The sequence below is a fragment of the Anser cygnoides genome, chromosome 20, assembly GCF_040182565.1.
Source record: "Anser cygnoides isolate HZ-2024a breed goose chromosome 20, Taihu_goose_T2T_genome, whole genome shotgun sequence".
NCBI classification, from domain to species: domain Eukaryota; kingdom Metazoa; phylum Chordata; class Aves; order Anseriformes; family Anatidae; genus Anser; species Anser cygnoides.
The window spans coordinates 7,606,206-7,630,284 of NC_089892.1; the positions used below are offsets into that span (position 1 = coordinate 7,606,206).

At 45.0% G+C, this 24,079-nt stretch overlaps 1 long non-coding RNA gene across 2 annotated transcripts; it reads left to right on the top strand.

Moving 5' to 3' along the window:
- Window positions 1-1,665: 1,665 nt before the first annotated feature.
- LOC106037149 (uncharacterized) lies at window positions 1,666-9,480 on the top strand. 2 transcript variants are annotated; one of them, XR_007160601.2, is made up of 3 exons: window positions 1,666-2,902; window positions 2,981-3,027; window positions 9,222-9,480. It is a non-coding gene; the product is annotated as an uncharacterized lncRNA (long non-coding RNA). The 2 variants fall into 2 exon arrangements; XR_001207835.3 differs by lacking the exons at window positions 1,666-2,902; window positions 2,981-3,027 and adding exons at window positions 7,329-7,553; window positions 8,883-9,033.
- Window positions 9,481-24,079: the final 14,599 nt, after the last annotated feature.

A 24,079-nucleotide genomic window follows, 5' to 3' on the forward strand; every position in this document is an offset into this window, starting at 1 on the left:
CTGTTGCTGCCTCCCCCTGCTTCCTCCAGCCCCGGTTTTTGGGGAAGGTTTGGGGTCGGCTCCCTCCCTCGGGCTGCCCTCCGGTGGCCGCATGGGAAAAATGCAGCCTCAGCTCTTGCTGCAGGGTTACAGGGACATCAGAGGGGAAAATCCCCCTTTCCTCCAGCCTGTGCAGCTTCCGTAGCTGTCTCTTCCCTCTGAAAAGTAAATGTTCCTCTGTTCTGTGCAGTCTTTGGCTGCTGGTATGTGCTGGTTAGGTACAAGCACTGTAAACACACAACGTGCCTCTGTCTCACCCATCTGCTCCGGCCTATCATGGCCAGTAGAGGGGAAGGGAGATGGACAATATGACATGCTCTTGCAGGATCGGAAAGGCAGCAGAAATTATGGAGATGCCCCTCAGGATCAGGACAGCTTGGCAGCTTCCACAGATGCTTAGCTGGGAAAGGACTAAATCATGGTCACAGAGATCAGCCCAGGGGAGCTCTGAAGGCCATGGGGGGAAGTTAAATTTGCTTCCCAGACCTTCTGGGGGGAAGTTTTCCTCATCCCCATGACACAGGGATGTCTCACAGCAGCAACAGAGCAGCTCCAAGGCTGGTGGGTGCTACACTCATGCCTCCCCAACTCCTGTCCTCCTCATCCTTGCTGCCATACAACCCCAGCCAGCTCTTGGCATGGTTATTGCTCATAGCATCAGAGAGCTGCTGGCCAAGGTGCCAGCTGGGCCTCATTACTGGCACGGCCAGACCCAAGTTGTTCCTGCTGGGGCTGCTGGAAGTTTCCAGTCAGGACTTCAGATTGAGATGATGGCACGGAGCCACCATCTTGATAAGTGTCCATGGAAATAGCCGTTTCCCTTCTGGAGTCAAAGCCATCTTCCCCTCAGGCCTCTCTGTTGGAAGCAGGGCAGCCATTAACAAGTCAGCTGAGCAGCCACATGGCTCTGCACTTCTCTGACCCTCCTGAAGGTCACAGCTCTGCAGAAGGACAGGGAGAAACCTGTAAACCTCAGACTTTTTATGCACTAGAAAGCTACTTTGGATCGTTACCTGGAAGGGATGCAGGCAGAAGACCACTGGGGCTCTCCCTGCTGCTCAGAGTGATGCTTCGCATGGTGCTGTGTTAGCTCGTCACTGGAGGGAACCAAACGAGTAGTGAAGAAGCTGCTGTGGTAGGAACTGTCTTCTCCACGTGTGGATGAAGGCCAGTGTGTGAAGAGAGCCAAACTCCATGAGATGTTGCCTAAAATAGCCCTTTTCAGAAGTCAGTGCTATCCCACAGCTTGAAAGGGTTCATGATGTGCAAGCCCAGGACGTGTCAGGTTTTTCTTGTTCGGCTATTTGTAGCTTTCTTCCAGCACTTCACACTTCCATCTGCTACTGCTGGGTTGGCTGCCAAAGACTACTTCTGCATCTCTACAGCCAAAAGACCTGCTCCTGGGAGTAGCCACAGCAGACGGATGCCACCAGGCCCTGCAAAAGGCTGTGAGAGGAACCTGAACTGGTGGGGACGAGAGGAGCAATGAGCTCCCTTGCAAGGGGGAGTGAAAGACCACAAAGTTTTCATCCCTTAGAGAACACCACACCACTAGTTAAGTGTGACTGGCAAGAAAGGCAGATCTGGAGAAATCCCAGAGGAGCTCAGTCAGAAACCCAGTACTATTTTAAGACCACATTTGATGTGTCAGAGCCCAGGTAACAGGCACTGTTCTTATGGAGATGAGGCTGTGTGCTGGTGACTAAGCCCACCAGGTGTGAGGCTAAATCAGACACTGCTCAGGGCTGGTGTCCCATTTAATTACCATCTTGAAGAACAGGTTGGGCCCTTTTACAAGAAACCTGGTGGACAAGAAACGGGAGATCTGAGTCCTGCTCCCAGCTCAGCCACTGGACTAGGAGGTGAATGTGGGCAGCCCTTCTCCCCTCTGCAAAGGGACTTGGTTATTTCGGTCAGCTCTTTGGCACAGGAAATTTTAGTGCTGCATGTGTTTGTTCAGCATCCATCACCAGGCTCTGATAATGTTTGAACTGCTTTTTCTGCAATGGTAAAGTCCTCCTAAAACACCTTGGAAGTAAGTTGCTCTGAGAGCAGCATCCAATTACAGGAAAAAGAGGGATGACATCTGCCATCGATTCTCTCAGAGGAGGATGGCAGGAGGATGGCACCTACTGTCATCTCCCAGGATGCGAGGGGAGATGATCTCCCTTTCTCCCAGAGCTGCTGTTTCTGCTGCAAGGCATGGGCTGACCCTGCTGTCAGCTCCAACACTGCACAGGAGGAAGGGACATATTCTAATGGCTAGGCGGGAGTTGCCAAGGTTTCTTGGTGCTGAGCTGCCTGCCCTTCCCAGCAGGCTCAGCTTGTCGCCTTAGATTCACTGTGATGTCACTCATTTAACTGAAGTGGTTCAATTCCCCCCCAGTTCGCAGGGCTGGGAGGACAGAGCTTGCTGATGAAGCCAGCATGTCTGGTAGCAGGAAGGACAGCCAGCAATAAACCAAGGGTATCTTTGCTCAGCACCATTTCTGAAGGGCACAGCTTGGATGCATGCACAGACCAACCCAGCTGAGGATCTTTTGCACAAGAAAACTTCATTTTCCTCTGGCACATCAGGACCACATACCCAAAGAGGGGACACAGACCTGAGGATGTTCCTCTGAGCAAGCTCCAGCAGCATCTCTCTGCTTGGAGAGCTGGTTCCTGGCAAGGGGCAAAGAAGATGTACCGGCATACCTTCCCAAGAGGGTTTCAAGGCCCCATGCTTGGCTGGCCCTTGTTTCCTGTCTGTCTGTCTCCCCTTACCTTGTCTGCTGCACACTGGCATTGTGGTGACTCATTCATGCCTGCTGGCTCTCTGCAGTAATTACCAGCGGAGCTTTCTGTCGTCACAGCTCTTAAGGTGGGCTCATGCTGTGATAAATAAGCTGCTTAGCAGCATGGAAAGAAATGGTATTTAAAGTTTAATATCTTTTTTTAGCCTCTTTTCAAAGGACGCTGATTTTGTGATCTGTTTGGGAAGATGCGGTAGGTTTTGTTTCATTCTTTCTGCGGTGGGGAGAGGTACAGGCAGGGGATGGAGAAAGGTGTGTGCCTGTACGTGTTGCATGGCAGAGCCAGGCTGTCTCCCTTCCCTCTCACCTCCCTAAGCCTTACAGAATTGAGTGACACCCTCATTACACAGTTTAATTTCAGGCTGGCAGCTTAACTTGGCATTGCAGCTCTGGCCATATCAGTGCTCTGCATCCATGCCCCATCCAGTTCCTTCTCACAGAGCAGAAAAAATATATACGGCCTGGCCTGGTAGAAGTAGTCTGACATTGCTACCTGAGTTCCCAGAGGACCCTCTGTGCCCTGCTGTGGGGCTACATGGTTGGTGGGTCTTGGCTTTCCATCTTGAACATCCTGAGCTCACGCAGGAGTGCAGCAGCTCAGCTTTGTACAACTGTTGAGGTTTCTTTCCATAACCCTGCTCAAAGCTTGGAGTTTATGTTCCCAGACCTAAATCCTGCAGAAAGGGGGAAAACTAAAACAAGAAGCTCCTTTTCTCTACCATGTAATCACAAGGCTTAGCACTCCCATGACATTTTCTGTTCAGGTGCTGCAGGCAAGGATGGCAGCTCACTGTGGAGCTCAGCCAACGCTTAGATTTCTCCCAGCCTTCAGGAGAGGGATTTAAATCATTTCATGTTAAACCTCCCAGCAATTCCCCACATGCTCTGGGAAGGCTGTCCACTGCCTTCATACTTCACGGATGGGGAAGCAGAGATGTGGGAAGGGGTGGTGCAATCCTTCACCCAAAGGAGCCCCAGGTACCAGCAGAGAAGCAAAGGGACTCTTGGGCCTTCTTCAAACTTAGACATTATAACCACTAGGTAATATTGCATCTTTTGTGGTTGAGACAGGGCATCAGACATCTATTCTGAAGCAGGGTGGTTGGGGTTCAGGGTGGTAAGGAAAATTTTGAAGCCACACTACCTCGTGTTCTCCCTGTTCGGTCCCTCCAAGGCAGATGCAAGAAAGGCACCGAGGGCCAGCAGGTGCCTGGGAACAAGGATCCTGTCGTAGGGACCACTCAAAGTCACCTCTGCCTGGTGAAGTGGCAGCAAGCCTCAAGCAAAAGGACTTCCTGCTATTGCTATGACTTACGCATTCAGATTTCATACCTCCAGAAAGGCTGGCAGATTCCAAACAAGCTCTCTGAATTCAAAGCCCCATGCATCAAGTTACCAGGAACACGTGAGTGGTTCCAGAGGCTTGTACTGCTTTGAGTAACAATTTATAACAACAAAAGCCTCATTTAAGACAGGGACCCCTGTGGGAATGTTCCTATTCATTTCTCTCTTCTGTGGGTAATTGCAGGAAGATGACATTTAAGTTGTTTTACAAAAGTGGCAATGAAAAAAAAATAAAAAAGAGAGAGAGAAGGAAAAAAAAATGGAAAGATGGCACGGTTGGATAGGGTGAAGGAGAAGATAGTCTGGCTAAGATCTCCAGAGGCCAGGGAGTTTACGAATAAGTGGAGAAAGGTTTGTCCTGAATAGCAATCTCAGCTCCGAGCAGGCTGATGTCAGCTGTGCATACTCAGGACACTGGAAATGAGGCTTGGAGGAAGGAAAGCAACTGGAGGCCCAGGAGCACAGCCCATCCCTAGTGCTGATGGGCTGATATAAGGGGTAGGGGGCTCCTGATACAGCTGCCCATGGGAAGGCACTGTGCTTTGGGTGTGAACAGGAGAGCCCTGGCTTCCTGAATACCTCTGCAAGTGTCCAAAGAGGTGAAGTTGTGTGTGGTCAGTGACAGGGAACTTCAAACCTCTTCCAGCATTCTGGTAAAGAATGAAGAAGACCAAGCCCCAGAGGTTGGCAGAATCTCCCTCTCTATATACCAGAGAAATCCCTCTAGGATGAAGAACTACTTTCCCCCTGCCTTGTGTGAAGGTGACAAACCCTCTTGTATTCTGCAGCTTTTCAGAGATTTACTACTTATTAGAGCGGTTTAAATACATTCAGTGTAATTAAACCCAGGGGGAAACACAAGCCTTTAATGTCTCATGATTTCTGAAATACTAAAAAAAAAACTAAATACATCTTTCCCCTCCACTCCACAGCACTCCTGCCCGTGGTGACAGGTTTGAGGAACCCACGGCTGGGACTGGTTTAATCCACTGAGCTGAGCAGCTGCACGTGTGTGCGTGTTTTGTGTGTGCAAAATCATTTTAATGATCCACAGCGGAAGGGCAAGTGGGAGAGGAAGGGGGGGTGACAAGTGGGGCATGTTCCTGCAGTGCAGAGATAATTGGCCCTGCAGTGGTAATGCCAAGCTGGCTGTCAGCCTCTAACAAAGTGTGCGAGAGATGAAGTGACACCCTGACAGGTCCCGCCGACGTCCGGGCCTGCCCTGCCTCTGCCAAACAAATGATTACAGCCTTTCCGCTGACATTCAGGGAACTAAATTGGAGGTAATGACTCTCCTGGGGGGCTTGGAATAGGGATGGCGAGAGGGAGCCTCATAACTTTGCACCTCACCTGGGACATCCTTTCTTTTCTGCACTCTTCCCAATGAGGACACAAGCATTTCCCAGGAGAGCACACCAAAGTGCTGAAGTTCTGCCTTCCCTGCTCTCTTTCCCCATTTCAGGTCCATATCTATCCCCCCACACCAGCACTGACCACCCATACAAACCTGGGCACCGAATGGGGTAGGAGTGAAGACCCCACAACATCACCTGGCTTTGACTTCACCCCGTCTTTGGGTTTCCTTTTCTTCCTATGCTACAGCTCTAACACCCTTTCACATTCTGCTCACCTGATCTTCAAGAACTTGCAACTTTCTCTCTTACACAGAAGCAAGGGCCCTAAGTTAGGTGTTCACCAAAGGGACAACAAAACAGTGATATGTCACTTACCTTATTAAGAGCATGATACGTCGCTCCTGCTGCAGCAGCTTGGTCTTCAAGTCATCTCTAGGTCTCCTTAAAGCTGAATCTTCTATCACAAGTGGTACACTGCCATACAAGAACAAATGACAATTTCTGAAGGTATCTACCAGACTGCATTCGTGCTGAACTGGCTTAGTGCTGCTGGAGTGTTGTGCTCCTGATGGCAGTGTGCTCAAGTGTAAATCCGGATGGGTGGTTGTGCACTTCTGGGGGCTGCCATTTTGCAGAAAGGCCACACTTTAAAATCGTTATCACATTCAATGGCTCATGTCTTAAATTTGCATTGTAATGGCCATGCAAGAAATCGCACTTGCTGTGGCTGCAAGAAAGAAAGCCAGAGGGAGAGAAAAACTTGAAACTTGTTGGCTGGAAAGAGTAGAAGTGCAGACAGCTGCTCCACCTCCTCATGATATTCAAGTTTGTCATATCTAAATAAATATGCTTGGAAAATGTCCATCACAAGGGAAAACAGTCATTTCAAGGGTACTGCTGAAAGCATGTGTCAAAGGTAACACTATGGGCATGTAAATTGATTCAGAGCACTTAATTGGCACTGTTTTCTTTAGTCCGCTGATGTCATTCCAGAACAATCCCAACCCCCAGCACGCTAACAGCAGGTCATATTCTGAGCCCATTTACTTCACAAGGTTGTTGCCTTTGACTCCAATGGATTAACCACTTCTCTACTGCAGTAGAGAGGGGTCAGATCTAGATCTCTTCCACTTATATTGAATATAATTGATCTTTGTATTTGTTAAAAGAAAAAGAAAAAAGAAAAAAGGAAAGAAAACACAAAAAAACTTCTAAATAAAAGATAATGGAAAATACATTTTCATTACTGTAACCTTCCCAAGCACACTACAGAGCTCACTCAGCCAGATGCTCTACACATACTGACAGAGCACACTTCACGATTTATAGGCAAAGCACCCCAATGAGGGAACAGTTTTCACTCCCAAATGAATCAGAGAGCTATTTTACACCCCCAAAACACAGCCTTTCAGTCCCTGATTGGAAGAAACAAGCTCAGTTGCCTTCATGGATAATCCCTCATCTTTTCTAATCCTTCCTGCAGATCTCTTAACTCAATGACTAGCAGCATTTAGAAAAGCTTTCTTTTTCTTTAGATGATTGCCCTGTTTAGATACTACTGATTCACAGTCTGATAAGGTTCCTGAGACAAAAGCCTGCCTTGCTTTCCTCCCACCGCAAAGAAAGTCCATTATACGGTGACCACTCTCCTCTCAGTTCTCCCAGTTCTTACCCCAGCCTGTTTTAGCAGCTCGTTATCAGAGATCTCAAACTCACCAGACCTTTCTTGACTCCATTAACTCTCTGTATGCCAAATTTACTGCAGTCACTGCAAGGAATTTTCCCCTCTCAATTTCCATAATAAGCCTAATTCAAACTCTGTTTTCTTTGCAGTTTGGACAGCAATGTATTTATAGACTGTATGCATATGTATCTTTTTTCATGTGATCAGTCCTTAAGTGAAGTCCTTCAGCAAAGAGTCCACCACAGCAAGTTCCCTCCCCATGGGCACCAGGTGGAAGACTTGAAGCTGTGACACCTGCTAAGACCCATAACCAAGTCCCAAACTGCCTCTTTCCAGGTGTGTTTTTTTTTTTTTCCTTTCTTTCTTTCCCATCAGTGCATATGAGAGAAACTGAGCTCAGTTCTGCTCTGAGCTCTCTGTCTGAATAATATTATTTTACTGTGGCAGCTAAAGGACCCAACTGAGAGCAGGCTCCATTTTGTGCTTCGTGATGCACAAAGATAGTAAGGGCTTCTCTTATGCCCGAGAGCTAGCAGTTCTCAGCCACAATTGTTCACATCGTGTTGTGAGGCTCAATGACCTGCTCTTTCTTTCTGAAGACAGTCCAGAAATTGGTGTCACATCATCTCTAATACCAGAGAAATCATGGCTGCTTAGGTATTCACTCCATTGGCCAGTTCATATCCATGCCTTTCCAGGGGCTCTGCCTCAGAGTTGTTGCCAGGAAAAAGGTCTTTCAAGAGTTAATTTGGGGAACATTTGTTCTGTGTTGCTGCAGTAGAAAGAGATCTCTAAAGGAACATAAGTGCCCAAAGTGATGGAAGTGCTGGTATTGTGCTGAGCCCTCCAAAGCTGCAGGTCTTTCTGCTGTGTTGCCACTGTAAACAGATTTCTTTCTGGTGAAAGGACTAACAGTCTGCAGAAATAGCCATTAATAGTCAACAGACTGTTGAGGCTATTGGGAAGAACAACCAAATTAAAGCTCTGTTTTGGAGTGGGGGTTTGAAACTGTGTCTCCTACCTTTCTATCATCACCATTTCTAGGAATCAGCAACAGTTTGTGATAAGAAATTCCACCTTGCACAAAAACTTCAGCTAAATTACATATTTCATTGAAAAACCAGGGATTAAACAATCTGCCTGCTTTGAATGACTAGCAGTTTTTGCCCAGTTGCACCGACCTCTTCAAGCATCTTGAAGTTCCTTTTGTAAAGAGATTGCAGGTGGCCCATGAAGGACTTTGTACAAATGTTCCTTCATCATCATGTACATATCTCATACCTTGCAGACCCAGACAGTGGCTCAGGCGTGGGGATCTCTGCTAATTGTCTGTCTCTAATGCCTGGCTGCCAGCTGGCAGAGGCAATGGCATTTGCACTGTGACTTTTGCAGAGGAGCTCTACAAATGCCATCCGTTGTCCTCCACCTTCTTGCTTTGGTGGGATCCTCAGGAACCTGGTGGGTGATAACCAATTGTAAAGCCATTACTTTACAGCAGACATAATCTTTCTTCTTGGGTCTCATATAAGAAGAACATTTCTAAAAAATCCCCAAGAAAAGTTCTACCTGGACACCAAAGGTTTCTGTATTTGAACAGAAACAGAAAAGAAATGAAGTTTTTTGCTCTCCCACCCCTCATTGGTGATGTTGACTATTTAATCACAGCTTCACAAGGACATGAATTTCTCTTTGAATTCATCCCTGGGCTACAGTGGCAGATCCTGGCTCAGGAACAGACTTCGGGCATGTCTCTTGATTTGGACTCTTGCTTTATCCAGTCTTCGCAGCTCTTACTAACTTCCAGAAGGGTCTTCAGGTACACAAAATAAAAACTGTGGATGTGTGTGTGTGTGTGTGTCGGGGGGGGGGGGGGGGGGGGGAAGGGAGGGCAATATATATATATATTGATTTATATTCCCAGAGGCTTTATAATAATGTTTTGTAATGAATATTTCTTATTGGATCAAAAGATTAATAAAATATGAATTTTCTTCTGAACTTCAGGGAAAGCTGTATGGATTCCCTGGATGCAAAAGAATGTCATGTCCAAACATCCACAGAAGGCAGTCAGGTCTTTCTGTGAAGTGCTTCTAACAAATGAAAACCTTATGATTATGATATTTGCTTCAGAAGATTGCTTATTTCCTCTAAAATATGGATAGAACAATTCAAACCTTTGTATGATGGCTATCACCAATGGAGTCTGCATTGTCTTTGCTGACATAACCATTTCTGACAGATGGATTACTAAATACAACACCTGTATGCATGGTAAAAAGATCATACTGGAACAGGTACATCAGTTCATAAATCATGCTGATCATAACTTGTCTCTTAAAAAAAAAGTTGGTATTCATCTTTTTTAAAAAAGCAATTTATTTGGGAAAGATTATTTTAAAACAAAACAAAACAAACAAAAAAAAAACAAAAAAGTTGCTGACTGCTTGAAGTGTCTTAAAAGTATCTTAACCAAAGTAGGTTTTTTCTTTCTTTCTTTCTTTCTTTCTTTCTTTCTTTCTTTCTTTCTTTCTTTCTTTCTTTCTTTCTTTCTTTCTTTCTTTCTTTCTTTCTTTCTTTCTTTTTTCTTTCTCTTTCTTCTTCCTTCCTTCCTTCCTTCCTTCCTTCCTTCCTTCCTTCCTTCCTTCCTTCCTTCCTTCCTTCCTTCCTTCCTTCCTTCCCTCCCTCCCTCCCTCCCTCCCTCCCTCCTTTTTCTCTTTCTTTCTCGCTTTCTTTCTCGCTTTCTTTCTCTCCTTCTCTCTCTCCTTCTCTCTCTCTTTCTCCCTCTCTCTCCTTTAAAACTACATTGTCAGAATTTCAAAATAGCCAAAAATCTGTCTTAGGAAAGACTGCAAAATAGAAGTTGATTACAAGGCTCTGACTTAAAGATATTCTCAAGGGTCAGAAAACTCTGCGGGCCTCAGATCAAATCCTAAACTGGACATGCTGGACAAAGCACCTGGGGCATTTCCTCAGAAGCACCAACTCCCCCAGGGCTGCTGGATTCGTGTGTTGACTTCTCATAACAGAGCCTTCCAGCCTCTTTTTCCAGGACAAGCTGCCTGTGTAGCTGAAGAACCAGGAATTACTGTTACCAGAAACTTGGCTTCAGCGCCCCAGGGCTAAACAAGCTCAAATTTGTGTTTTACCAGTCCAAAGAGACATTTCATGAGTTTCAGCCAGCATCACAAACATGCTGAGAAGGAAACGTGATCTTGGCTGCCCCTGTTGTCAGCACAGAGCCCGAGTGCTGCACTGAAGTGGGCAAGCCTTTGAGTTATATGAGAAACAAATACAGAAATGTTTCAGCAGATTTTTGGAGGAGGGATTTTGGGGGGGGGGGGGGGGGATGCATTTTTTTTCTTACCATTCTCCCAAAGATTGAACACTGGGGTTTGGGCTCATTAAGATGTATGGAGCGAGCTGTTTGTTGTGAGAAGTGTGTTAAGAAGCCAAGCTCTGAATCAACAAGTTGCTTACCTCTTCAACTACTTAATCATATGCACAAATGAAAAAATCCTGTTGACTTCAGCATGTGCTTAATGTATTGTTGAACCAGAGCCTTAGTCCAGTTAGCAAACTTGTCATGAACTGATCCTGATTTATATGAAAGGGGTTTATTATTTGTAAGTATTCACCAAATAGGATGAACAAATAATTTTTCAACCTATCGGCTTTTACTGTTTGCTTTAGACTGTTTGCCAGTAATTCATTATTCATTATGATTGGTCAAGTGCAACACATGATGCTTGTGAACAGGAAAGGGAGGTGGGGGAGGAAAAGGATTAATGAATAATGAATAACATACTTCCTGGTTTGAATCTTTGTGCTGAAGTGGGTGAAACATGAAAAATTTGCAAACATTTTTATAAATTCTCTGTTGCTGCCTGGATACTCATTAAAAAATAATAATATGACTTTAAGAATCACTGTTCATCCAATAGAGGATTTTAATTTTCTCAGGTAGATGTTCAAAAGCAGTAAGTGCCAAAAAATGCCAATGGACACCCACTAGGACTTTCAATGGCGCCTAAGCCAGCAGAATGCCTAGGGTGCAGCGCAGGCAGATGCTCTCGTGCATCGGAAATTCCTGCATGCTACTTATCTGCATCCTTTGAAAACCTTAACCTCACCCAATGATCTCAGCATGAGGCCATGAAAGCATCTCCTGAAATCATTACTTATGAAACAAAAAGCTTAGGCACATGCCTGACGCTGAGGCACACGCTCAAATCCCGCTGGAGGTGGGAGTTCTGCTGAGGACATGTTTGTGATCCCAGTGTGGGGAGAAAAGAGCAAAGAAGCAGAGAAGCTGCTGTGATCCCTCCAGGGTTTCTCAGTGGGTTGAGGACTAAGGAATTGACTCCTCCAGGACATCAGGGGAGGAGTAGAGCTGGTGGAGGCAAAGGTTTTATTTGCTTGTGTTTCAATTGGAAGTAATGACATTTTGTTACAAAATCAAAGAACAACAAAAAAGTTGGGAACAAGTTTTTTTCACATTTTAGCTGAAAAGCTTTTGGTTTGAGCAAATTAATGATTACTATTGAAATCAATATTTTTCTGTAGAAAACAGGCAAACACCTTCAACTGAAAAAGTGATTTGTATTCACTGAAAACCCCTTTCCACTGAAACTTCTGGAGAAGGTTGGCGAGGTTTTGTTTCTAGGATTTTGCACTCAGGGTGAAAGTGAGGGCACTGTGCTTAGGGTTTAGCTTGCAAAGCACAGCTGAGTCATTGCCATTTGGAAGAAAACAACCCCCGTCCTTCTCTCTGCAGAAAGTTTCCTCCATCGCACTCACTGTGGGACATCTTCTCTCCCTTGCAGGTGAGGTTTTTGAGCAGAGCTTGGCCAGGGGTTGCATAGGGGCTGCTCTGCCCCCTTCTCATGCTTTTGTTCCAGAACTTTTCCTCCTTTTCCCAATCGAGGTCTCCCTCTCCAAGCATTCACTACATGCTGATGCCTCATCACTAATATCATCTTCTGGGTGCAGGAACCGAGCATCAGAACTGACAGATCTATGAGCTCGCCACCAGCCACAGTGCCCTGCTCATTAGAAACGATTTCCATGCTGAACATCAGCATGACAGCCCTAGCGAGGGATTTGTTTAGCTAATTTAGAGTAATGGAGAAGAGAAATTAATCACTTTAACACTGATGCTCCCTGGCATGGCAAGGCTGGTAGCCATCCCCCCCAACCTGTCAGCCAGGCACCCCCCATTCTCCCCCGATTTCTGCGCCTGTTTACCCCCTAACAGAGTTCGCAGAGATAATAACAGTGCTGGGATACCAGACCAGGAGCTGTCAGCGTGGACAAAAAAACAAGGCAGCTCCTGAGTACTAACAGCAAGGTTAAAGCAAACAGGATTATCTTTTCAAAGCAGCAGAGAGTGCTGATGCTCTCAAACCAAAGGATGGGGACAGGCGGCGAGCTGTGTTCAGCTGTCCCCCAACTTCAGCTGGGGAGAAACCTGATCCGGAGCTCAGCTCCAGGAATGATTTATGAAGGGAATAGTGCTGGGGTGGAGGAATCCTGCAGACGGTGAGCATCCCAGCTCTCCAGGTGCTTTGTCCTCCCCCAGTGCTGGGTCAGCAGGGCTGAGCTCAGGGGGCGGCAGGAGAAACTCTCCCTTAAAAAGAAGTTGGAAATCGGTTCAGCTTCAGCTCTTTTTTTCCCTTTTTAGTGTCTTTCAAATAAACCTGTTGGTCTGCATGCTTAACTCTAGAACAAATGATCTACAGTAAAATATTCTGCTAAGTTGAATAGTAAAAACATCAGAAAAAAACATCACTTTATAATTTAGCCAATGTATTTACCTTTCCCATGTACATTTAGCATACTTTAGGCAGATGCCCTTTCCAAATAAATGAAGATGTAAGTTCATGACAGCTGTGATATGAATGGAGTCCATATTGTGAACTCTTATATTATTATAATTCATTATTTGTTTGACATTTATGATCATTCTGGCACCACATGCGTGCATAGCATGACAGCATCTCCAACGCCTTTGCTTACAAGTCCAGCGTGGGTGTTGTTCCCTGGATAGACCTACCTGGCACGTTTAATTTCCACGTGCTGTTCACCAGTCCTCACACCTGGAATAGGTAGGGCTGCTTCCTTGTGGAGTCTCTCATCTCTTTTCTGTTACAGGAGTGCCCAGGAGAAAACTTTTCTGACTTCACAAGCAACCCAGAGTATGGATGCAGGTAGTTTTCCGTGGAGTCCATCTGATGTAGGACTTCTAGTCACAGAAAAGCATTAGAAACCCACATATCATCATTTATAGGTGCAATCCAAAACTCATCTCCTTTTATAGGCCCTGACTTAATAATTGTGGCTGCAGAATGGCCATCGGTATTATTCCCAGAATAAGAACTACTGAACTTAAACAAGTGTAATACAATAAGGGAGAGATGGAAGTACCAAAGCTTTTATGTACAGAAATGATGCCAGACTGTAAAAATGTGAGTGCTGTAAAATAATGTCCTTAATTATATACATAGGAAGGAGGTTTTCAGCAGCAGATGTCTAAAGATAGGCACTCAAACCACAGACGAGTCAGTGAACTTTATGGAAAAAAAAAAAAAAGAGAGAGAGACATTTAGATATGAACTGACAGGGATCATTTTGGTTTTCCTTAGAAGAATGTGTGTACATGTGTGTGTGTAAATCCAGAACATGGTGCTTAATTGAATCATTGTAATTGATAGAAAGATTTTTTTTAAAAAAAAGGTTTGGTATAATATGAGCAGAAGGGGCTACAGATGATGCGCTCTCGAGATCTGGAACTCATTGCTCTCACCTTTGAGCTGCAATTGGCATGGGAATCCCTCAGAGCCCAGAGAAGACCAAAGCCAATTCTACATCATCTGAATATGGCCCTGAGCAGAGCAGGCAAGGGCTGTTCCACCACTTGTCTGGGGTCTTTTAATAATATTTGTCCTTAGCAGGGCAGAAGTAGCAATAGTGGACAGGGACCTTAAGGCATCAGCTACAGTAGGTCTGTTATCAGGGACGTAAAGCAGTGACTAGCAGGGAACCAGTGAGGACTTTTTGATGATGAGGCGAGAACAGATAGAAGTGTCTTTAGCTAATGAATGTATCCTAATTGCCTGTCTTGAGATATATAATAAAATCCCCATGCCACGGATTGGAAAAACTGATTGTCACAGAGGCAGGTTGGTGTTGTGCCTCGAGGTCCTGAGCAGGGCAGCTCCTGGTCCTTGCTGGAGCACTCCCACGCCTCCAGCAGAACCCAGCTGAGCTGTTCATCAGTGCCTTTAAACACACCACCCACTGCAAAATTAAGAAAAACAACAAAACAAGCAACAAAACTACCAGAAAACTACATCCCTGGATGCTTTTTTCCTTGAGTTGAGAGAGATTTCTATCATACCCCAACAAAGGTATTTTTGTCCAAGGCTTTTCAGTAATTGGAGGCATGTGGGGAGTTTCACCCTGCACTTAAATCATAACAATTGCCATATTTTTAAAAGATTATCCTAATGTTGAGCTTTCTTTTTTTAATGTTTTATAATAAAGTCCCAGAAATAAAGGCTGAAGTGTAGTTGCAATAGAATTTACATTAGCATATTTCGAGAGTTTTTTGATCATTTTTGCATGCATTAGAATGAAATATTCTGTAAAAATTAAACATTATATGCAAATGAGTGCAACAAAACTACATTTTGAATAATAATTCATTATCCCTCTATAATATATGTAAGTGGCTTCTTTTTTTATTTTTTTTTAAAAAGCAAAATGCACTGTAGACATTAATTCAGCACAGCAGAAGTTTACAGAGGAGATCCACTGAAATTAGAATAGAAGAACACATTCTTCATTTGCATAAATCCCAGAATCCTACCTGCCAAAACCCTCCAGCTATTAATAGGTGATATGAATGTCACTCGATGCTCATTTATAATATTGTCGCTGTAATATAATGCATATTTAGGGCAGATTTTAAGAATCATTGTAATTAACAAAGCACACCATTACCAGCAAGTGTTTATTTGTGTTATAGGATAAAGATGTTGCATTAGGAAACAATTATAACTTGAGGTGTTGAATTACCCCCTTTGGAAGCGTTGCCTCCTTTTAGTGAGTGTAGTACATTTCCACAGGCTAGTTGCATGTAAAAAAAAATGATTTAAAGAAATGGCACGTCTCTGCATCTGCAATGATAACAATCACTCACGTCCCAGGCCATGTCTGTATGACATGCGTTTATTTTTCACCCCAGGCTGTCTGTGCTTGAAAGCTTTTTGCTCCCTTCACACGTCTGCAGTGGGAAACTGAGTTACCAGTCCATGAGACTAGGCTCTTTGAAACAGCTTAACAGCGTTAAATGCACATTCACAGGTGGAATTTCTCTGCGCTCCACTGTTTTCAATTTTTTGAGTCATGCTATCACAAGGCAGATCTGTGCAGGACGGAGCATGACTTGGTCAAGACTTTCTGGAAGCAAAATGGCTTTCTGGTAGAAATTATATAAACAGTTTGTGTTGTTCAGGTTGGTACTGAGATCCTTCCATAGTAATTCTCCAGCTGATTCCAGCAGGAATAAGATCTGCCTAAAAGCCTCAAGCCTTGGCCAAACGTAAGCTCCTTCAGATGTAGCCACCCGCACCCTGCGGCAGGGCCGTGGCAGCCAGCATCAGAGGAGCCGGGTGGCCATGAGTTTCCTGCAGTGTCTGCTGTCCCCACACACGTGTTGTTATTCCCTAGGAGCATTCCCCAGCTGCAGGGGAGTGATTTTCCCCTCCTGAGGGGGAAATGGCCATGAATCTCCACACTCATCCTTGCTGTCCGGTCTGTCTCCATACATCCAGCGGGGCTTTTACCCTCCGTTTACACACTTCTGGCCCAGCAGCTGATACCAGGATGAAGAACCCTCTGCAGGCACCAGCTTCCCCTTCCACCAGCAGCTCTGATGAAGCACCAGAAGTCCCCCATGTATCCCCCCTTGCTGCTGGATGAACTCCTCGGCTTGCACTGATGTCCTGCGTCCCACCCTGGGGACAGCCCCTGCCCCGGTGGTGCAGCGCAAGAGTAAAACCCATTGCAATAAAAGTAGAGCTGGAGGCAAAGAAGTGGTAAGATTCTCACATCTTTCATAGGAGTGGATATATTCATCCAAATTTGAATTTTTAATGCAAATCTCTTTAAATTTTCAGTTTTTCAGACATTTCTACCTCTTCCCTTCTAAAACTGGTTATATCCCACCTACAGTGCAGGATTGATTGAGGCAGATGTAGCCACAGATTTAACAATCTCCAGACTCTGTTCAGGACAGATTTCAGTTAAGATTTCAACTAACTGATACGATAGGAAAACAACGTGGCTTTTTTCCCCCCACTCCTTTTCTCTCTTTCTTTCTCTCTTCTGAAATATTTCAACAAAATTGAAAAATAATCTTACGCGCTTTCCAGAGGGAAAAAAGAATAAAAGCAACATTTTTTTTTGTTAGAAAAACCTAACCAAATTTGATAGAGATACATCTGTTTTGAGACTACAGAAGAAAAAAAAAAGAAAAAGAAAAAGAAAAAGACAAATGGAAACTCTCCCAGTGCTCGCCTGAGCACTGCTGAGAACAGAGACTTGTTGATCCTCGGGCTTTCTGGTTGCCTGAGGAAAAGAAATAATTAAAAACATTAAGTGAACAAAACAGTCTCTGAAAAAGAGAGCCAATCTTTCCAGCTGAAAACCATCTTGGTTTTTAAAGGCCTTCAAGCAGCGATCAGCTGACAGGCTCCTGCAGGCAGGCCACTGTCTGGACCCTTTCGCAGCAGCATCTTGCACCACTGCAATTATTTGGGAGCTCCTGCTTCATGCCTTACCCTCCGCTCAGGAAGAGCAGTGTATTATATGAGACCGACAGTTTGATATGATCAAATCCATCTCAGTTTATGCTCTTTCTCAGCCGAGCTTTGACAATCCTTTGTAACGGATGTTACGAGCCGCAATCATTGGAAAGTCACCCTGGGTCGCCCGTAGGTTCAGATGCGCTTTATCAGATTGATGCCCTTCCTTCGCCTTGCCACTTCCTCGAGCAGCTTTCTTGTTTTGATGCCTTCATCTGAGTTCCCCAGCAGAGCTCACCCACCCCCGGAAGGGCTGGAGGGAAGGCGTCCCTCTGCAGGAGCGATCAGAGGCAGGAGCAGAGGAGAAGCCTTTGAGCTTGCTGTGCGTTGGCAGTGAAGCGGCTTGTGAGCGGTCAGGGCTTTAGCCTTGTGCCTGCCCTGCTGTCCTGCGGGCTCTCCCCAGCTCCCAGATAGGACTTGGAGAAAAAGAAAATTAAGCCAAAAAAATAAGAATAACAGAAGAAAATAGCAAAGCAGGCTAGTCCATAGAGAATTGTGGCTGGAATTAGGCACACAGGCTGCAAGGGTCAAATGCAACTCAAATCAAGCAGCGATGTTCTACAGGTATTTTGCTACTGCAGGTATTTTGCTGCACTGGGGCAGCTTTGGCTCCTGAAAGCAGAGCCCCAAAGCTGACTGTTTCTCCCCGGGATGGCTTTACACATCCCTCGTGTCTGCAGCTCCACAGGTAAGGATCAATTCTGGGCACAAGTGGATAGCAAACCCGCAGCCACCCGCACGCACTCCCCGCTGCCTTCGTGTTCCTCTTGCACACAAACTACATGCAGCTGCCTATAAATAAACACACCAACATGGCACCAGCCTCCGTGTCAGCTCCCCTCAGCCTTTCGGTTTAAATATAGGCATTGGCTCTGCTCCAGGAGGAGGTACAAGTGGTTTCAGACTCAAACAAATTGTTATGAATCCTATTTGCAGCGTGAATACGCTTAGTGAATGTTTCTTTCTCTAATGAGACCAAAATAGCAATTAACAGGAGTCCTAATGCTGTAATTCCTGGGAAATATGCACATCTATATTTTTGTCCTTAAGATTTATTCTCATCTGTCTTCAACTGCAGGAGCCATCTAGTCTGAACTCCTATGTCACACATCACACCTGTATCTGCTCCTTTCTGTTGTGTACTTAGGCATGGCTGGGTTGAGATGTGCAGGGGAAAAATATTGCCTTTGAATCACAGCAGATCCAAGTCCTCATTGCTGGTAAATCCCAGCACTTTTTCCTCTCTTGTTGTCTGGATGATGATGTAAAAGCACAGATTTTCCTCCCAATTTCTTTGCTTGCTGCACCCAGGTTTCCCTATCTGGGTTTTCTTTTTTCTTTTTTCCCTTCTTCCCATTCTATTTTTCTTTCCCTACAGCCAACAGAGAGGCTGGTGAATACAAAATTAGCCAATTCAGACAGAGGCCGAACATCCCAAGAGGGCAGGAGAGAAAAAGAGAGGCGCGATCAGCCCTTGCCAACTGCATTCTCTTGCCTCCACAGTGCATTTCTCCCTTTCTCTGAAAATCACCTGAAACAAATGAGAATTGCAGGGAAAGCAAATTCCCTGTTGGGCTCCTGCTGCCTTCCCTGGAACACCTGCAGGCCAAAGGGCCCTTTTGGGGTTTTGGCACGGGGGACAGCCAGGCTGGGTCTGTGCGGTGCTTTTTGAGGCTCCCTGCTCTCCTCGCTGCTCATGCTGTTCCCCACTGCTGGAGAGCATTAACAGAAATCAGGGATTTTGGATCCAATTTTTAATCCTGATCCAGAGCTGGGACACATCTTGGGGATTGTGGGTGTGATGTGCACAGTGAAACCCATCTATGTGATGGAGGAAGAGTGCTTGTGCAGGCAGAGTGAGCGGGACCCTGCTTCTCTGACAGGCCAGGGAGCGCTCTGCTCTCCTTAGCATATTAATATTTGCTACATCCTATGAGGATGTAAACAATGATGACAGTCTGTGTAGTGGCAAAGAAGATGATTTTCAACATTTTGCATGCCCTTTCCCAGTTTTGCAGAGGAACTGGCAATGACTGCTGTGAATAATGGCCCCTAGAAAGCTATCGGTCAGCTGGGAAACATCAGCTCTGCTCTGGAGTACCCTTTTCTTGTGCTGCATCCCTCGAGTAGGGGGAGCAGAAAACTTTAAATAGAAGGGGAATCTTAAGGAGAACATCTTCATGGACCTTTTGCAATGACCTTTGAGGACCCCCATAGATGCCAGGACATCCAGTCCATAGGGTATGCTGTAAGGCCAAGTCAATAACGTTATCGACTTATTGACTAGTACCAAAAAAAAAAAAAAAAGAAAAGAAAAAAAAAAAAGCAGCTTCTCAGGGGTGTGGAGCTGCTGGAACTTTGGTGTAAGAAGGGGAAATAAATCCATCCTAAGCAGATATCTGCAGCAGCATGTCTAGAATAACAATAACTGCAGGAGTAGCACTTAGGTGCAAGGCTACCAGACATCACTAAAATTCATGAGGGGTTCGAGCTGAACTGGTTTCTAGTTACCTGCTCTTCAGACCCATTTTACCTTGCCAGACCCTCTGACTTTGCCCATCATCCCTTCTGTCACTTTTCTGCTCTCCCCCTCCCCAGTTCCCATCCCTGCTCTGTCTCCCAAGAATGGCTGATTTCCAAAGTGCCAGCGAGTGCCTGAGAATTGCGTAATTGCAATATAATTAATGAATTAAAAGAATGAGATGTTTTAAGTGCTTTCAATATCCCAGTCCCTATAATTATCTACAGAAAACGTGTTCATTAACAATCTCAGAGTGCAAGGCTGTGGCTCCTGGCTCTCAATGCTTCTTTCTCTGGTGGGGCTGGAGGTGGAGGTGGGAGCAGGGCAAAGGCTTTTGCAAATCTTTAGAAAGCTTTGCTTTCCTCTCTCCCTGGGTTTACAGCAAGTCAAAAGCAGAGCGAGAGCCTGCAGAATATCTGACAGTTCGCAGCAGACATAGAGGCAGCACAATTCGCTGGAGTGGGGGCTCCGGATCTGTTCTCTAAGCCTGGCTATGCCCTGTGCATGAGAAGGGGTGGATGTGTGAAATTTAGCAGCAGAACATTTATCCCCTGTCCCATCCCATGGATGGAATTTGTAGCTGCTTCTGCTAGTATTAAACAGGTTTGTGTGTGGATAATTAGGCACCATTTTGTAAAGAGATAACACAGCCAAGCACAGGGAGGAGAATGCCAAGTCTCTCTTGAACTGGTGCGGAAATATTGGGCATTACCTCTCCGGGTTTCTGAGCAGGACCGGGGAGGAAAAGCTCTCATTAGGAGGTGTATAGTGCCTTTATCTGGACATGGTGGTGTGCTTGAAGAGCTTGATTTTACTTACATGGGTGTAAATCAAGAGCAATTCCTTTGATGCCAATGGAGTGGCCGACATAAGTGAGAGGCGAACATGACCTATTGGTATTGAAAGCACTTAAAACATCTCTTGAGGGCACTCTTATGAGGGAGCTCGCTCTGTGAGGCTGATTGACAGGGTACTGCTCTGCTCAACACTCTGTCCTTCCCAGGATCCTAAATTGTAAATTAACTCAGCCGGAGATGTGACTAACACATTCTCCGTCTGGAACATTTCAGCTGCGTAGCGGGTTGCAGGCTCCGTAAATTGTTTTCTGTTAAACTTTGGGAATAAATGGCCAGTTCATTTGAAAGGGTTGAGCAAGCAGCACGCAGATATCTGCCCAGTGTCCAGCGCAGGGAAATGACAAAGGATGAATTACAGGGTTATCTCCGCCGTTTAACAAACCCCATGTTTCGATTGCAATAACCTCTTCTTGCTGAAAAGGCAATATCCTCCAGCAGACAGGGGTTAAATACCCCGCGGTTGAGGAAGAAGCTGAAAAGGCAAAAGAACTACAACGAGGGCAAGTGTTAATGAAGGAAGATCTTCACTGGGGGAAAAAAAAAGGAGCCAACAGCTGACAGGGTTGGTCCTGGAGGGCAGGAGAGCCTTGGCGTTGTCATCCAGAGGGACCCGTGTCCATTGTGTGCGCTCCTCCTCGGACGTAGCTTTCAGCATCCTTAAGCACTGCCACCAAAGGAAGAGCCACGATTTGGTGTGATTGCGCTTTTTGAGCTTAATGGGACAGAATTAACTGAAGGCATACAATTACAGCAAGAGCTGGTTCCTATTACTGTTTTCACATGGGAGCAGATGGAGAGCGACAGCCCAGCTCCCTGCGATACCAGCTGCACGTCGCAGCCTCCAAGCCTGTAGGATTTGACCTTAAAAGCCTGGGAGCTCATGGAGGCTGTTCCTGACCTGCACGTGAAGTAAAAAACAGTCATTTACTGTTAGAGAAAGTAAAACATTTCAGTGGAATAGGGAGAAAATGGTTTCCTTGCCTTGTAAACCTTTTCATTTATTTATTTATTTTTCTTTATGAAAGCCCCGTCTCATCCTCAGGCAGCACGGGAAGCCAAACTGCTGAAAATGTTCACAAAACCGAGCTCTGGAAAATATCATTTAAATGATTTTGAAATATTTTGCTTTGATTTGGGCATTTTCTAAAAAAACTACTTCAGTTTGTAACAGACAAGTCATTTTAAAGGGGAAATCTGGAAGGTTTTGTTTCAAAGCAAGAAAATGGAAATTTTGGCAATCTTAAAAGGAATAATGTTTTTGCAACGTGTAAAAAAAGTCATGGAAACTGTCTTTTTACTGAAAACATTTTCATTTTTGTCAGTTTGCTATTTTTCAACCAGAAAGTGTTATTAGAAACATCTGAAAACAAACACAGAAAGAAAAAAAACTTCTCCATGATAGAAAAGACAGGTACATTTCCACGAAATAAAATGAATTCCTTGATGTCTGCCGAGCCCAGCTCTTAGACTAAATCATGAGCACAAAAAGCATGTTTTATTGTTTTTTTAGCTTTATTTATTTATTTGTTTATTTATTTATTTACCATGTCAGGAAGCCAGGCCATACTACTGCTTGGAGCGTTTTGGTGCTACCAAAATTGAGCAAATATATCACACGTGGTAATGCATAATGTGCACAGGGGTCAATATCTAACTGCACAGACCACACAGCCCCTCCACCCCATTTCCATCTTGCAGATAAATCCAAGGCTGAGATTCAAGCCCGTCACAGCAATCCAACCACTCACCCCCTTTGCGTACGTCTTCTTCCTGACTCCCCGTCCCCGTGCCAGCATGAGTGCGGCGCTGCATCGGTGGTGCCGGCGTCGGGTCCCGGGCAGGGACGAACCATCTGCCCACCACTGTCCCTGGTGCTGGCAACAGCAGCAGCGTGGGAGGAAGCCAAATCCAGCTTTTGTGGCAGCATAAGGCAGGTGTCGGCGGGTGGCTCTCCGTTGGACACTGGCTCTTCTTAAATCTTCAGCCAGTTTGCGACTTTTCAGGGCGGTGAGCCACATCGTGAAAAGCTAAGACATCACCTGAGAGTTTCAGTGCACATCAGAGAAGAGATGTCTTTGATTTTGTTTATTTTTTTTTACATCCTGTGATGGCTGCAAGTGTTGTGTTCATGGTAAAGTCTGCAGGAAGAGCAGCTTGCAGCAAGGTGAAAATTAGAGGATAATCCAGGAGAATTTAAGGGCTGACAATGCTACAACAAAAAATATCTTCTATATCCAGTAGAGCTTTTGATTCGGGATCAGGAAAAAAAAAAAAGACAGACCAAATGGATCTATTCTTTCTTCTGACACAGTTTCAAGACATAGCTTTAAAGAAGAATTATAACCAAACCATGTCTTGGTTTCCTTATCTGAAGACTATAAATTATAACACTTTGCTTCCTGACGTAGTTCTCAGCAAGCATAATTCATTAACTTTCCTGAAGTGCTTTTAAATCTCCCATTTCAGGCACTACACAGGTATTCAAAATAGAGTTCACAGAGCTAGCTAAAAACACTTTAAATGAAATTAAAATGCCATAATTCCAGATTATGATAAATCACACTCCAAAAAGTTTTGATGAGAAGTTTATGAAGTCTTATTTGTGGGGGTTGCAGCAGTACAGGGTGATATAAAAAACAATATTTTGGACAGTCATTTGGAGCCTGAAAATTCCACCACATTTTTGGAATTTCAACTTCCAGCTCCCTGATGCATAGCTCGGAAAGGACGGAGGAAGAGCTGGAAAGGTGGAGGAAAAATAGAGCTAGCAATGTCCAACCTCTCTCCCTCTCCTGATCTCCAGCAAAAACAATGCAGGTTGGAAACTCAGTCCTCAAAACTTTCAGAGACGAGGTCTCCCTGGGCACAACAGATGAAGCTGCTTCTGCCCTGGGGACCCAGGTGGGGCCCACCAGTGCTCCATAACCAAAGCTACCAGGGGAATAAACCTGTGAGGAACAAACCCACAGTGATCTGACAGTCTGCTGGCTAATATTGAAGGGGCAGGCAAGCTGTCCTTTTAATATGTGAGCATGTCTGTCTGGCTCTCTCTGTTCTCCCTGTGTTCAATAATGTAAATAAAGTCTTTAAGAAGCCCATTACTTTCATCTGCAGTTCTGAGAGAATTGCTCAGATTCTCCCTTGGCAGTTTTGTTTGTGCATAATAATTAAGAAAACCTCTGGAAAAATAATAATAGTAAGAGCAGTAACAAAATAAAGACTGCAAGAGTCCCTTTTTTAAGTTTTGCCTTTCAAAGACATTCCCCCTGTTTGAAAGGAAAAAAAGAAAATGGAAAGACCTTACTGGTATCAAACACCTTTGTCTGAATTAAAAAGGCTGACAAAGGGCAAAATTTGTCTTTTCAGAGACCTGGGTGCAAGTGTTGTGTGGCAGCATGAGGGACACGAGGATGGGCTCTGGGTGCTGCAGGAGCAGTCCCCCAGCACATGCAGCATCCCTAGGCCAGCTGGGGCAGGCTGCTGCCTTGTCCACCTTTCACACCCATTTCAATCCGCCTTTCAAAACTTGTTCTATTTTTTTATTTTTTTTCCTGCATCTTTGGTTGAGTTGAAACCTTTTGTGTAGCCATGTTTCTCTGCTAACATTTCAGTTTGGAA